This window comes from Etheostoma cragini, chromosome 12 (genome assembly GCF_013103735.1).
Source record: "Etheostoma cragini isolate CJK2018 chromosome 12, CSU_Ecrag_1.0, whole genome shotgun sequence".
Classification (NCBI taxonomy): Eukaryota; Metazoa; Chordata; class Actinopteri; order Perciformes; family Percidae; genus Etheostoma; species Etheostoma cragini.
In genome coordinates, this window is record NC_048418.1 from 15,997,518 (window position 1) to 16,014,766 (window position 17,249).

The window sequence follows — 17,249 nt, forward strand, 5'->3', positions numbered from 1 at the left end:
GCACCCATGAACCGTTTCTATTGAATGTTCCGTTCCGTTGAATAGTCTGAGTCATGAAAGCCAAGGCGGCGACAAACCCCCAACATCAGACTGGAGGTGGATAATGTTGGCTCAGTTTTACTTCACAAGGTGAATGCCAAACAAATCTAGCTTGCATTAACAAAAATGTATCATCTCACTGTGGCTTACCTTCCAGCCCTATGAATAGCGAATTATCCTCTTCATATCCAAAATACAGGGGGATGAAACGTCGCACTTTTATCACCCAGCTAGCAAGCAAGCTAATTGAGCTAGCTAGCCTCTCTCCAATGAAGCAACACCGCAGTTCTCAAAAATGCATACCGCGTATCATTATATTCCAATGTTGCAATGTCATTCCCAACTTTGCCCATTTGATGGAAAGGCAGATGATGTTAATCCAACAGAAAACCTCTTCACTTCCACTCGCATTTGTGGGGATCACTTTCCTTTCTCCAATGACAGCTGTCGTCGCACGAGTTCGGGTTATATAGCTAACGTTAGTTGGTGTTAGCCACCCAAGTCTACAGTCAACAATCTTACCATTAACGTATTAACAAACCAAAGCTGAAATCCAAGCGGCTGCAAACGTGAACACCCTGTAAATGAAACTTTAAATGTGAAACCTCAGCGAATACAACGACGCGCAAAGCAAATGTTGGGTGCCGACCGCTTGGTTGGCAACTGGTTCTATTTTCTTCAGCATCGACAAGCTGCGGGACCAAGCGGCTAGGAGACTCTCGCAGCCAGCCTGCCACGCAGTAACAACTGCCTCCAAAGACATGTAAAAACAAACATTAGCTTGCCAAAAATAACATTTCGCCTGCCACAGTGCCTGAACTGCGAAATTACCATGACATTTTACTAAATTAAGTTGAAGATAACGCTTCGGTGTACTCTATAACGGTGGCCATATCTAATGATAAGTGGAACCGAAGCACAGCCCCTCTAGGCTCCTCATAAATTAGATCCACCTCCCCCTACCACAACTACGGCCCACATCTTTCCAAATCGTTGTAGACCGTCGATAAAGGGATGTTTCGTGAGTGTGGCAAATGTTTAATAACATCAATACGAATATACAATATAAATACCACGCAAACCATTTGACAATTTCTTCAAAATACTCTCTGACCCTGCGGAGGGATATGGGCATTTAGTAAATAAAATAATGGCTACGACTGGCTGGAAAAGATGGTGCCTGGATTCGTGCTTGCTCGGAGATGGATTGGCAACTGTTGGTGCTTAAGCTCATGCAAATATTTGCCAGCGGCAGCAGTAGCAGTAACGACTCAAACTGACTCAAGATGGATTAACTTCAATTCGCGAATGTGCGGGTTCTCTCGTCCAGCTAACGTTAGCATCCATTCAGATGGAGCACGACCATCTCCACTGGCTGACGCACGACACGAAAAGGTCTTCTTTACTGCTTTCTTTCTCTCTCACACACACGCACACTGATGCAGGCATTGCATCGGGTGTTTGGTAGCGGTAGCCTGCAACTAGGCAGACATACACGCAGGGGTTAAATTTTGTAAAAGCCCCCAGGGGTCGGCTTCCAGCCGCTACACATATTGCAGTAAATAGAGCCAGTGGGTGTGTACGTGCATGTTGTTTTCTGGGCGCTTTAAGATAGAACTTACAGAGTTTCTTTGAGAGAGGACTCAATAAATGGAAAGGGAAATAAACACAGCCCTCTTCCTTTAAATGATAATTGGCACACCTTTTCTAGTCTATGAGCTCCCCCTGCTGGCTAATACATCACATAACAGTAACCATTTTCCAAGTTCTTTTTTTTTCTCTTTTTTTTAAATATTCAATCAATTGGAGACAATTCAAACAAATCAAATAGCAGTATACAGCTGAGTGACACATTTAAAAGGGAATAAATCTGAATAAATTAGGCTAGTTAAGAATCGTATCCATTAATGGCAGGAGAGGTCACTGAGATAATATGAATGCTTATGCTATGGCCTTTACTTTTATGCAGCACTGCAGCGGACAACTAATGAGACATTTTAAGTTGGGTGTTTTATGTGTAACTCATCTGTGGTTCAATGGGGTTGGATTGCATAAAAGGGTCAGAAATGTATGGTATATGGTCAAAACAGCACAATCAGATTTGTGTCAGTTACAAGATAAGACAACACTTTACAAATAAAGTTGTTGTTTTTTCCTTCAATCTGTCACCAAAATGTACAGTATATGTCATGCCCAGTATTACACATGGTATAACACATAGATGAGACAGCTACATTTGGAAACCTACAAGTCTAGAATGTGATAATATAAATAAAACAAGTACATTTCATTGAGAATAAAGGAAAAGGGAAGTAAACCGAACCCTACCAGAACTACTAAAACATAGAAAAGAAAAACGGGAAAGGAAGGATAGATGAGGTGCAATCAAGTCGTTAAGTAAGTGTATACAGGTTAATTATAGAGGCTTTACTTACAGCATAATCTTTCATACACACATCAAGTATGATTTTCCAAATTTTGAAAAATATACATTCTTTAAGTACAAATCATTTATCATTATTAAGCACTGGAAAAGAGTACAAACATAACTTACAAGTACAGATTAGTTTCTGTGAGAAGGGATGACCTTTGGATATATGGTTGGCTAATGTAGCTTTCAATTTCAGCTGTTTTGCCTAAAACAATGGTTTATGCACAAAAATGTGGTTTTAGATTGTCATTCATCAAAGCATTCATCATCAGCTGCATTCCTTCACCATATGGAAATAACGTTTACAGAAAGTATTGATTCAGACTTCACTGATGTATCTAGGTTGTACATTGCAGTCAAATAAATGAAGCCACACATACAGGTGTCACTTTGTAAAGTATGACTTTTGATCTTGTGTGCGTTTACCACTAACCACCATTGACTTACCTTGAAAACACAATTGCCTTGAAACACAGAGCTGCTGTATATGTTGTGTCCATGAAACTTAAGTGGCCCTAATTTCTCTCTCTCTCTCTCTCTCTCTCTCTCTCTCTCTCTCTCTCTCTCTCTCTCTCTCTCTCTCTCTCTCTCTCTCTCTCTCTCTCTCTCTCTCTATATATATATACATACATACATACATATATATATACATGTATGAGTGTATTTGCACTAAAAGAACTTGTTTCTAAGCATAAAGCCCATGGTTCAACAATGTTTTTATGTTTCCTTGATGCCTTCAGAGCTTTTGAACGTGTTAATCACAGTAAACTCTTTATAAATTTACAAGAACTAGGGGGTCCCCCCCATACTTAAACTGTATCTTGCATTTTTGGTACTCCCATCAAACTTTGAAAGCTAGATGGGGGACGACAACGGCTCCTTTCCCAGTTATCAAGGGGGTTAGACAAGGTTGAATATTGTCTTTTAAATCTGTATATGGATGATTTTTCTGGACATTATAAGTGTGCATAACTGGCTGTATGGTGGGGGATAGGTGTATTAATCATCTGATGTATGCAGAAGATTTAATTGTTACGTCTCCATATAGTGCTGGCCTACAGCAACTGTTTAGAGTCTGCTCAAACTGCGGACTACATTATGACATCAAATTCAATACAAAAAAGAATGTTTTAATGATTGCCAGAACTAAGGAGGACAGGAAGCTATCTATATATATGAAGCTAACATAGTCACAAATGCAAAATACCTGGGCCACATCATCAGGGATGATCTTTGTGACGATGATGACATACAGCACCTGTGCTGTAAATTATTTGGACAAGCAAATACAATGGCACTCAAATGTTATGTGTACTGAAGAAGTTAAAGCATATCTTTTCAAAAGAGACAGTACTCCACTTTATACAGCTCGCCTATGCAAAGATAAATAAGATAAAAGTGGCACACAAGGAGGCCCTTAGAATCCTGTTGAAGTGTCCAAGATGGACCAGTGCTAGCCATTTGTTTGTGACCAGTAATGTTCCCACCTGCTCTGACGAGGAATTTGATGTACAGATTCATGTGCCAAGTAGTAGAGTCAAAGAATACAATTCAACTGTCTTAACCAACCCTGCACTTAGTGAGACCAGATATACCTCCTAACCCTGGAAACAATGGAACAAGCATCTGTACCTGTTTTAATTATTTTGCATGTATGTGTATATATATGTATGTATGTATGCTTCAAGATACCTTCATCAACACTGTTGCTACGTAGCCAAGGAAGAAACGGAGGATTAAAAAAACATGATGGGGTGCCTGGATAGCTCAGTTGGTAGAGCGGGCTCCCATATACAGGTTTACTCCTCGATGCAGAGGGCCGGGGTTGGACTCCAACCTGCGGTCTTTGCTGCATGTCATTCCCCCCCCTCTCTCCCCCCTTTTACTTCTTTCTCCTGTCATTAAAGGCCTAAAATGCCCCAAAAATACTCTTTTAAAAAAAATGATGGACTCTTCATAAGATGTAATTATCTTCACTTGATTTTCTGCTTGTGAAAGTCGCCGGGTGAGACCAATTTCTAAACGCACACAGCCATGATGAGAAATACAGAGACAGTTTTGTGGAGCTCATTTTACATCTTAATAAGCTTTGTATCAACAAACTTAATTACTTAAGTGGTAATGGCTTGAATGTAACAAACATTATTATATAAAAGTTACGCACTAAAGTCTTAATGTCATACAATAAAACATGAACATTTCCAAAAAGGCATTTCTGTGTTACAGGAACTTCCCAATTTGTAATTGTTTGCAGTTGATTTAAAAACGTCCATATATTATGTTTGTATAATATTGGATCTAAAATCTAACAGAATCTAATTTAATTCACAAACATGGAAATGAAAACTTAATCAGAATTTCTTTCTGAAATAAGATTTAAAAAAATGTTTGGGTGGAGAGCAATTCTGGTATGTTAGCAACAGAGGGCAGCATGGCTCTATTCTAAACAACACTGGGAATAGTGATCAGATCCAATTCTCAAATTGCAGTTGAACATGAAAAATGCAGTCCTGCTGTTTCTCGGCCTCTTTTTGTAAATCTCTTTTGCGATTGTTCACGTTCATCTTGTTGTTCGAGTGATAAACAGTACAGTCCATGAGTAAAATATTCTTTTATTGTGGGAGATCTCCCAATTAGAGATGAGATGAGAAGTAATCCCTGGGTTGTTGAGCTTGGCGAGCAACAGTAAACCTTGTGAATGGTGAAAAATGCAAATGCCTCTACTGATCTGACGCAGTGTGCTATTACACCACTAAAAACTCACAATTATCCACAAAGTTTAGCATTTCTTTAATGTGGAAGGCAAACCCAACTACGCACACATTTCTAAATGAGACTCTCCACAACTTTCCATGCTTATCTAAATCTCTGTGATGTACATTTATAATGATAGGTTTATATAATTATTAGCAGACAAATGTGTTAAAATACCTTAAGTAATTTCACCTAAATAAAACATAATTACATGCTAAGTGGTTAAATGCTCAAAAAGCTCTTTTCTGGTTGTTTAGCTTAATTGATGCCCTTCGGCCATTAGCATTAAAGACTAATTTTCAAGACAATACAAAGGCACTGTGACTGGGAGATAAAATAGGCTTTTTCAAGGCCAACGACCTACACTTTGCTAGCCATGCGAGCCATCATGTGGGTGTGTTAGGTCTTGAAATGCAGTAGATCTGCGCCACTATTACTACAAAATAATTGGCATCTGTTTTTATGTTAGTGGTTGTTTTCCTCATAGTTATTTCAGTTCATGCCATTTATGCAATTTACTGATCATTATATGCAGACTTTGAGATTTTTATGTTATGTATTTGTAAACTAATGGACACAAGGATATGTAAATTACAGAAAGGTGATGTAAACCATGTAAACATGTCTGAAGAAACAGATCATTATTTAGCTTCTGCAACCCCACATAAAAGTGCTAATAACTTAAGTTTCAGGTTGACAACCATGTTACTTTGCCCTTGCCCTGTATATTTCTAATAGGAGGCTCAGAGACAAAGCACTGATGCTGTCCAAGGTAGTGCAAAATGCAGCTGCTCCAACAGTTACAGAATGACCATGACGGGACAGACGGCTGCCAGGTGAGCAGATGGATCATATTAATATAACAAAAGAGTCAAGAAACATGAAACCCAACGCTGGCTTGGCTCTTTATCTGCAGAAGAACAGGTATTGTAGAATTCTGCTTATATTAATTCACTGCACAGCCAGACAATTATTTTCCATAGTTCTATTCAGAACACATTTCAAAACTTTAGTGTGTTGGAAAAGAAACCAGGCTCAGTGTGAGTTCCGAAAAACCACAGAGAGTACACAAACTTCAAAAGGCTCCAGGACACAGGGAATTTGTTTTAATCTTTTATTTCAAAGTGATACAATGTTTAAATATGTCAGGGACAAATTTGCATCATTTCATAATTTCCTCTGCCAACTGGGAGTTTAAACTATGGGGAATGACTACTTACCTTTAAATAGAGAGGGGATTTTTTGTATCACAGTCTAATTAAAGAACAAAAATGTGAACTTTAAAGAACAAAACTTCTCTAGGGACTTGCTTGATTAGGGTGCATTAAACAGACAAAATTGGAAAAGTGGATATGAGAGCAAAAGAATAAGTCTTGTGTCATCTTTTGGCCATATCGTAGAAATCAAGTCTTTGGTCTGGACACGCTTTGGATGATGTGGAAAGAAATGTGAATTGAAAGTTTTAGGTTGAATCAGTGAAATTAGAAAGTGTACCAAAAGTGCTTAGATGACATTTGTAAGCTCCATAAAGGAGAAAAGATCAATCTATCTGTTATCAGCTGATTTATGAAGACACTGGATAGAATGAGGGTAAATCCTTCTTTTTTTTTATTCCTAAAAAACATTTATATAATTCACTGCATGTATTCTTAAAACAGTGAGTATTTTACTTCATTACTTTTTTTAAACTTCAGGGCCCTCTTATTTGGTGTGACTTGCAGCCACAATGTTGGGTTGATCTCCCAAAGTCCTTTTGAACCATAAAGGAAATTGATTGCACCACAGAATTATTTTTGAACTGATTAAATATAGGAAAATGAATCCCTGCTTTACCGAGAAAAAATTGAATTAAGGAAAAGGTGATTTGCTTTTCTTCTGACTTTTGCACAAGCTTTAATGTCTAAAGGCCTCTGAGTGCAGCCCTTACTTGATGAACAATTCTATTGCCCATGGCTGGAGGAGCTAATTAGAATCTATTTATAATCATAGGGGAATATATCCAAAGAGCTAAGAGAGTGGGTAGTATAGAGAAAGAGAGAGGGGGCTAAAGGGGTATTGGGTGACATAAAATCAGTCTGCATGCTGTGATATCTGAAACCTAGATCTTCACATCCAAGAAGCCAGACAACACCAAATTAACAGCTTTGCAAGACAGAGTGACTTTATTTTCCTTTCTCCCTTTCTCTTCAGGGTGAAGAAGAAAAGGAGTGGAACAGCAGTTAACAGGGACATAAGCTTATCCGGTATCGGGTTGTGGGGGAGCAGCTCCAGCGGGGGACCCCCAACTTCCCTTTGTCGAGCCACATTAACTCTGGTATAATATTAAAATGTCCCTGATGATGATACATCTTACTATTGATAGCTGGACTTCACTATTTTATAATGTAGAGATAGGTAGTTTTGTGTATTGTTGTTGTGGGGTGGGGGGTGGGGTTATTGGTCCTGTTGTTGTGCGTTGTCCGTCTGTCTATCTGATGAGCTGTACGGTGCAAAAATTTCCAAAAGGATCAATAAATGTCTATCGATCTAACACAAGGGCATAAACAGAGTGATGAGGAGGTAGCACTTGATGTTAAAGTTTTAAAAATGTCTCATATCACCTTTCAGTAGTCACGTCTTATGTAACTCTCTCGGGCCAGTACAGAGAGATCTCTCTCAACAGGACATGAAGAAGAGAAAGTAAAGAGGAAAAATGTGTCAGCCCCCATGATCAAACTTTCGCAACTATTTTTTTTCAAAAAATAATATTAAGATATTTTTGCATATTAAACCGGAAATATTGGTATTCTCTTCTGTACATCCCTGGCTCCTTGCACTGAACAGTTGCATCATCAAAGTTTCCAATCAGCAGGCTCTGCTTCGTTACTTTGTGCAAACAACATGACCATGCTGTCAGCTCTTGTCAGCCAGCCACTTATGTTTATGCAATGATGTGACCCACAGCAGATGCTAACCATGGAGGTCAATGTGGACCGCCCCATTATCTACTTACACGGGGCATTATTAGAGTCTGACTGGACTTGTGAATCACGGAAACACCCAGTCCCGTGCACATGGGCAAAGTGGGACACAGGCATGAGCAGATAGGTCGATACACAATGCGTAAATTGCTATCTATGAGGTGTTTATCTCACACTATCTTAGATTAGCAACAAATTGGTCCTTTTGCATTGTTTATTTAAAGACAAGGAAACAAAAATAGTACAAACCAAAATAGCATTTGATCCAATCGTTTTATGTGACAGGATGAAGACATCTGACCAGCTTGTAAAATGTGAATTTTTTTTTGTCTATTGAATGTTGTCCCTTCACTATTCCTCTCTGTCACATTGCCTCCATGTTACCAGCTGTTTCTCCCTCACTCAACTAGGTCTCTGTGGTAACCGTCCTTTCCTCCCCTGTTACATTACACTGAGGAAAGACTCGGCTACCCTCCTCTTTCTTTTTTTTGGAATTCACCAAAGTGCTGCATGACATTTCTCCCTTACAGGCACACCCAAGAGGCCTTATTAAAGCCAAGGTTAAACCCCGCTCTGCTCTGTTTTACACTTCGTATTAGTATCCACTCTCAGAAATCTTTAATATCCTGGATTCTCTGGTGCACTCCACTCATCAGAGATGCCCAGAGCACGGTACAGGATGGTGCAGTAATCCCGGTAGTGTTACAATGAACCATGAGATGCTTCTACTTTTTTTTTCTGTGAATACCCCAAGGTAAGAGAACAATAGGTTATCTCAAGCTTGTCTGGCTTTGGTCAGGAATAATTTCACCTTATTATATGTTTTTAGTAGTTGTTTTTCCATTTTATGCAGATTTTTGATAGAAATAGGCAAACAGTGTTGTTGCAATCCCATGTGAGCCTTGAACACTGTCACCTTTCCTGCAGTGATTTGCTCACTCATGAAAAACGGCACTAGAAACCCTCCATGTGAAATAGTGTTGTTGTAGCATTATCTCCTGTGTCTCAGAAAATTTCATTTGCTCATGTGGCACCATAAAGCAGGCTCTTTGCCGCATGAATCACTTGTCTGACTCTGATAATGCCGTATGAAATTTCCCAAGCAATGGAGGAGATGAATTCATGGGGCCCAAGATCTCATATAAACCCGGGAGAAAGAGAGTAGTGGGGCGTGAGACACCAGAACTGATGCTCTGCCCTCAAGCCATATCCAGGGAGTGAAGTGAATGTGAAAGAGAAGATTGAGGTGGGCTTTGCTCCTGAGATCCCACACCTATTGACACACAGGGCTGTTAGTCACTCCTCAGTACGGGACAGGAGAGGGGTTGACCATGAGGGTGCGTGTTGTTTGGGGCTCCATTACCTGTTATTCACCAAAAATGATCTATGAGGTCTTTTTTTCATTACTTGAACCTAAGGATTATAGTATATAGTCACAATTTTATGTCTCATAAAACCATTACAATAAAGAGTTTTTTGAAGGAATTCCCAACAACAGTAGAGTTTATACACCTTCAGCTAAATTGTCACATTTGTGCCTCCAGTTTTCATGCTTAATTAGGCAATTTGCATCATGGCTTTAGAATGCATGGGCATAAGAGAGGTATCAACCTTCTCATCTAACACTTAAATAATTAAAGATCACTTGAATTCATCTTAGTGTGTAATATCTCACATTAGGAAGATTCCAAAATGAGATTTTAATCTCTGGTAAAATAAATGGGAAATTCCGACATAGTATTACAGGGTCCATTTGTATACAGAGTCTGTGTTTGCATGTTTCTCTTGTCCATGTGTTGCATGTTGTATGATGCACTGTAGGTTTATATGACAAAATATATCACAACTCAAAGAGCACTACTCTCTATTATTTTGTCTTTCCTTTAGAATTTTGTTTGTTTTATCACACTTCCCCCCAGGTTAGGAGGAAACGTTAATGCTCAAAACTGCAGCTTTATTTAATAAAGCTTACTCAAAGTTTGCCTGTAAGACTTTTAATCCTTTAACTCAAGATAGCATATGATGACAGCCAACTAAGAAATATTAGAGGAAAATTGAATATTTTTGTGTTTACAGTTTCTGTTTTCCATGACAATGCGGTCCAAATGCATTGCATATTCACAGCACAGATGCTTGTCAAAGCTATTGGAACCATGCTGTAACATTACTACACAGATCACAATAACTCCAATGTGAGTGTGCCAAAAAAGTCAAACCATCCTTCAATTCACTTCTGTTGTATTTATTTTTTCTCTACCCAGAGATATGAATCCTGGTAATAAAGGGGGAAAATATATGACAGTTTGTTGCAGGTGTGATACTGAATACTAGACAGGAAATACAGCTAGTCCCACTTTGTGTTATCAATCTGTCATGTTGTTTGTTTACATAGCAATGAGCTATGATGACGTTTGGGTGGTGTTTTGGAAGTGATTTACAGGCATTCAATAGTCCTCATTTCTGCTCTAGACTGGACAGTGTCAGAAATCAGAAAGGATGAATAACAAACTCAATTAGGGAAGAGAGAGAACCAACTGATTCAACAATCAATTGGTGTGTGACCATCCATTTCTGTTTTTTGATTTAGGTAATGTGTGCAGAATAAAGAAATGAGTTTTGTGGTTAGGACAAGCAGTTAAACAGAAAATATCTCAGTATCCAGCCACCCATCTGCTTGTGGAAGCCATCCCAGCACACATTGGGTGAGAGATGGGGCTAAATCCTGGGCAAGTTGCCAGTCTACCACAGGGCTAACACAGACCTTAGTAACGCCAATTAATACTGGATGTTTCAGTGTTCCACCAAACCTCCACTGAAAGCTGTAGTCACAGTTGTAGGGTGGCTTTTCATTTTTGAATAATCTGCATTTGTCCACACAGCTTTTGCTTTCACACTGCTATTTAATGTCGTTTTTTTCTTTTTGTGTCTGTATAGGAACATTTTGATTCAAGATTGTAAAGTACTCTGTAGCTGTTCCAAGTAATAGAATAGCCAGAGCTCAACTGATTTACGTCATGGTGAATTCAGGTTAAGGGGCGGCTCAGGTGGTAGAGCGGGTGTCTACTAATTGGAAGGTTGACAGTTCAATCCCTGACCCTGCAGTCCCATGTCGATGTGACAAGACATGGAACCCCAAATTGTAATTGTGTGTGAATAAATGTGCGATGAGCAGGTGGCACCTGGTGAACAATTCTGTTGGATGTAAAAGCGCTTTGTAAAGCTAGATAAGTGCTGTATGAATACAGTCCATTCACAGATAAATGAAATGAGTACGGATGTGAAGCTAAAGCAAGTCCTATATGTACACTGTATTCTGTGATCACATTGAGCGCCAGGGATATTGGATCATGTGATGGCAAGCTGAAGCAATCTAAGTATTTATTTGCTGCAGGTTTTTACCCACGCTAACCGCAGGGCTTTGATGGGGGTCACCACCTTCAGTGTGTTTTGTACCTTAGTTTTTTACCTAATACCTGCAAAACTAAAAACATTCTCATTAGCCTCAGTTGTACTTTAGGCATTTGTAAAATGCTAAATTACAAATGTTAGCATGCTTGCGTGCTAAACCAAGATAATGAATACTGTGCATCACACCTACAAAAAATCATGTTATCAAAGCTTTTGTGAGCATGTTAGCATGCTGACATTAACATTTTGCTCAAAGCACCACTGTGCCCTTGAGTATGGCCTTGCAAAGGCACTAGTGTGGCGTCTATTTGTACACTACAGTGAGTTCAGTGAAAAGTTCCTCTTGTTATCAAAGATGTGCCAATCACTGAAAGATGTTGGTTGCACCCAAGCCCTTGGACATTCCCGGCATAACTCCCTGCCCTGCGGGTTGTTGAAACATTTCTGTATGTGAGGTAATAAAATAAAGCAAGGCAGATATTTTGAGTGCATTTAGTTATGTTTTCATACTGTTGCTGGGCAACAGTCTGGTTACAAGTTTGATGCTTTTTGACTGTGGTTAAGAGCATACTAATTAGCCTTTTTATCATTCTCTTGTTAATATTTCCTCTCCTTTACTGTCAAGGTTAAAGGTCCAGATGGGTTGTATCCATGTAATATAGTCCCAAATAGACCAGTTTCTTGAAACAGATGGATTCTGTCCTCAATCCCTCATTTGGCCAAGAGAGTGAGGAGCATATCTGTCGATAATTAAGTATGTACTCATATTAAATCAAGTTTGCATTTTGTTTTTTGGGTTATGAATAATCACATCCTTCCTGTTACTGTTATCTAGTTATAGAAAATCACATGACATTAAATTCATGCACAGTAAAATAATTTAGTGAACTTAGTGAATTCCCAGTTTTAGTGTTTATGGTTTGTTATACAAAGCTAATTTCAAAGTTGGTCGGGGAGAAAGTGCTGAGGTCAGCAGCTTATTTCAGAGATCCTTCTAAAAGGAGTAGACGTATTAGGACAATATACAAGCTGTCTAAATTAGGTCACTTCGGATTTTTGCACAACCCATCTAAACACACAGCCAGAGGACCACAGCCCAGACCCTTCACGCTGTAATGTATTTTAGAACAGGGTCCTTGACAGTCCAGGCAAAGATGAAGTGAACCAACATGAAATGGGTGAAATATCCCCAATTCAGGTGCTGGGCTGAATGTGAGGCTGCTGAATAAGTCATGGCGTCCAAGTCCATTAGTAAATTGCCAGAATTCTCTTTGTTGGCTACCAAGGGATCACTTCAAAGTTTGATGAGGCTGGCAATGAAACTACACACGTCACAAACCTAACCTAAGGTTTTTCTAGGCGCAGTGAAGTTATCTGAGAGCACAATTTAAAAAATTAATTGTTTTCTGTTCTGTTTTTATTGACATATTGACCCTATTTATGTTTTTATTGACGTGTTTACCCAATGTGTTGAAGGACGTAGTTAAAGTTAGGTGTAATAAATAAGGTGTTGAAAGACGGCATGTTACCTGTGTGGGCAGTGGTTACCCAGACAGAGAAATAGATTGGGCTTCTCACATTGTCCTGCTGAGGTTTTGCATGTTGTTTGGAGGCGGGCAGAAAAAAACCCTGTAGTTTGGCAGATGTTTGGCTATTTGTAATGTTAAAAATATCTCAGACGTAAAACAATAAAGGTCTTCTCTAATGCTCAGCCTAACAGTGGTCATCAGGTCCAAAATAGAGCAGAGCAGGGAGTAAACAGTCTGTGGCTGAGGTGTAATGCAAAATCCCAGATAACTGATTCAGGGAAATATCTTTGTTCAGCTATAATTTTATGTGCAAACAATATGCATTAGAAGAGGTGCGGCAAACATTTTACATTCATGAGCTCTTGAACCGAAATGTCTACTTGGAACCCCCTTACTAGTAGCATAAGTCTACCAATTGTAACAAGTTTAAAGAGTGATGTGCAGAAAAAAACGGGGAGATTTAAAGGGAGGCATTCTGGATTTCTAAATTGAGCATTCTAAATTGGAGAGGGTAAAATGAGATATTAAGTTTACAGACATATTTTCAGTCGACAAAATTACATTTGGTCTCAAAGAGATTACATTTTTTGAGAATAATAGGAAATGAAGTTAAGGGTTGGTGTTACGATCAGCCGTAGATTGATGTTGAAATTAGATAGGGTTGTCCAAAAATATTGAGACATGGTTTTGAATATACTGTGCTCTGAAAATGTTTTTTAAAAGTTAGGTTGAAAATTTGTTTTGAAAATGGATGTTCACGCATTGTATTTGTTAATGAAAATTCTGAAAAAGATAGTGTTATTTATCATATACTGTATTTTGTACTTGTGCTTATTTGTATTTCTCTGTATTCCAAAGAATTAACATTTTGTAAATAGTGTATATATATATATTAAAGGAAGGTGGGGTATAAGTCCCATTCACTACACATAAGGAGCTAGTACACATCACTGATAAAGACAACATGTTGACTAATAAAACATGGCGTTAGGGAGTTGTGTTTTAGTTTTGACGGCCTTCCCACTGGTCTTCACTTTACTGTGTATGTGTTCTCAAATGTAAACACTGTAGATTCCTGAAGTAAGTAGTATCCAATAATCACAAGTGACAAAGCAGCGATTAGAGGAACATAAGAAAACAGGCATAAGTTTGTACAGCAAAAAATGTTTTTCTACTTTCCCCCCAGTAAACATTTCGCGACCTTTCAGATTTGTCTTGAAACACCCAAAACTTGTTCTCTTACACTAAGTGTGATTGATGTAATGTAACAGGACTAAAATGTTGTGTGTGGGGTGCTGACCTGTTAAACTAACTCAGTGGTAGAGAGCACCAACCTATTTTCTCCCAGTGAAATATTTACACATGCAGAACTGGTATGTTTTCCACGCCCAAAGAATCCTAAACCACAAATTGCCGTCTCAAAGCCAAAGATCCAGCAGCGCTGACTGTGGCTGAATATGCTAAAGTACATTACAGTAAAAATTCACAGTGCCTCCCTCCATTTATAGTGATAAATGGACCCTCTTTCTTTGTCAAAGCAAAGCACATGGAGACAAAAGACTGTGATGATGAGTAATTGTTTTTGAGCAGGAATATGTAGACCTTTGTGTGTGCAGAGTATTTATGTCAATGTGAGATATTTGACTGCACTTTTCCCTTTTAAATCCTTTTTCATAAAGCATATAATGCTTAATTTGCTGCCAAGGCTGATGCATTATAGTGGTGTCCGCAGAATATTGTGATGAAGCAATAGTATCACTGGTTGTTTCCTTTCTGCGTGGATTCATACTGGAGTGTAGATACACACAAACATCTTGACCGTTTGACATCAATAGTGAAGCAAATTTCAAAGGTATTGTAGCTGTGGAAAATTAATGGTAATGCAGCTCAAATGAGAAATTATAAAGTATCTGTGCTTTATGTACCTTACAAGACAGCCACTTACTCAGAGTGTGCGCACGTAATGTTGTTTGCTAAGCTCTTTAGCACAAAACACAATGTTGTGAGCCCACACAAATCTGTCCAAATCAAATCTCTTGCAGGCTTATTTTGTGTACTATCTGTCTCCTCTCATCCTGTTGACAAATTCTATAATAAAATATGATGGTTTGCACATGGCCGTGGAGATTATTGAATTGTTGGCTCGTTTCAAAGATTAATCTGGGCCAACATATTCCTTGTGGCATTGTGAAAGAGCATAGCCACTACTAGCACGTTCATCCCTCTAAAACAGCCACAGCACTGAATCTTCTTACACCAATGTAAGATAGTCATGTTGCACACTATGTGATGAACGTTTCCCATGCGGAGCACCCATGAAAGCTCTGATCAAATCACATAAACAAATTTGAATGTGCCTCACAATAAAGGACCATTATGCATGTAGTCTATATCGACAATGTTCCACTTCTGGGATTGCTTTGTTGTCGCTCATATTTCTGTGGGATGTCTCTCATTTCAGGCCGGATGTCCCACACCTTCCGCTGTATTTGTGTTGGCGTTCTCAACTCCAGTTGATTTATGAGGACTACATGTCCTCAAGCCTGGATTATTGGTGATTGTGGGAAAATTCAAGGAGATATTACAATGTACACTGTAGTTACAGCCACTTTCATTTGCCAGAAGAAAAAAAGAAAGAAAAAAAGAAAGAGATTAATTCCTTCACTTTCAATAGGGCCTTTGCCGCTGTTGGTTCTTGGACCCTAATCATGATGTTGCCCTGTTAGGGTCAGTTGTAATTACTTATGTATGACTGCAGAGTGGTAAACAGGAACTACATGGCTGAGGCAATCTGGCAGGAAGTCACTCTTGACCACAACCTGAGATGAGGTTTCTCGAAGTTTGAGACCAGCCCCTGAAAGCTGATACAGTGTTGCAGCTGATGCAACTGTGTGTGTGTGTGTGTGTGTGTGTGTGTGTGTTTGTGTGTTGTCTTGTATAACTATCTATGTGAGGACCAATACAAATTTTAGACCTTAGGAGTAAGGACAATTTTGCAAAGTGATGATATTTTGGTTGTTACTGACCCCGTTAATAAGACCTTTGTTAAAGGGAATAAAAGTAGCATCCGTTAAGGGGCCTATGAGTGGCACTGGCGAGAATTAAGGTTAGTTGTGATAGGGTTAGAGGCTAGGGAATGCATTGTCTCATTGACTCATTTTTGTTATTAATTAAAGGAATAGTTCAACAATTGGGGAAATGTGCACATTTGTTTGCTTGGCCAGGAGCAGTGACTTCCTGAAGTCTCCGCTGGTTGCTTGGCAACAGGGCATGAAGTTAACTTTTTTGACCACCTGCCACAGTGGCGGATAGATTTAAAAATCCCACCGCCACTGTCACTTTTTACCAGCCACTTGTTTCTCCCCATAAAGGTGAAAAACAGGAATTGCTGTGTCTCTATGAGCCGACTCGTAGACATTGCATCGTCGCTGTAGTAGGGGGGCGGGGCTCGTACACACAATGATACAGTTCGATAAAGTACTTATTGGACTTTACCTAATCATTGCACCTTTAATAATGTAGCTGTCCTCAATTTGGGTCGTCCTGTACATCTCATCTGTGTTTTTTCCTGCCGTCTGTGATTGTGAGTGTGCGCGACTCAGTCGCAGGGGGAACGGAGCAGCAGCCCCGCCCGCAGCAGCGAGCCGACAGGATTGAAACAGCAGCAACTTTCAGCAACTTTATAGTGAAAAAACATCACAGCATTACATAACATTGATGTTCAAATGTTCACAGGTTGACAGGACGTCTTTCGCTGTATGTTTTGTTGGTGAGATTTTCGAGTTACACATGTCTTGTCTTCATATCAGAAACAAGGAAATGAATTTGACCCGTTCTCACTCCCGCTTGGTTAGTGGCTGCATGTGGGACTGCAGGGATTGTTGCGAGTAGTGGAAATGTGATAGGGGGCCCCGGGTGGCAATCAATAGGCTCGTTCGAGATGAAATGAGCCTCGCCTGTAAAGTGGACGAGAGCAGGCGGCAGCAGCGGGGGCGGAGACAGAAAGCTGCGGGAAAGTCGGACAGTTTCCAGCCGATTCCAGACGCCTTTAGGCTGGACAGGAAGTGACAAAAACACTTTGGTGCGATTCCGATTTAATAAAATATAATCAGACCCACATATCAGCTT

At 39.4% G+C, this 17,249-nt stretch overlaps 1 protein-coding gene across 9 annotated transcripts in view; it reads right to left on the minus strand.

The window, feature by feature from the left end:
- kmt2cb (lysine (K)-specific methyltransferase 2Cb) overlaps window positions 1–950 on the minus strand; it is a 68,284-nt gene extending 67,334 nt beyond the window's left edge. For all 9 annotated transcript variants that reach the window (XM_034888896.1, XM_034888893.1, XM_034888897.1 and 6 more), the window contains exon 1: window positions 190–950. The gene's annotated coding sequence lies outside the window, so the exon portion shown is untranslated. The remainder of the gene's footprint in view (window positions 1–189) is intronic.
- Window positions 951–17,249: the final 16,299 nt, after the last annotated feature.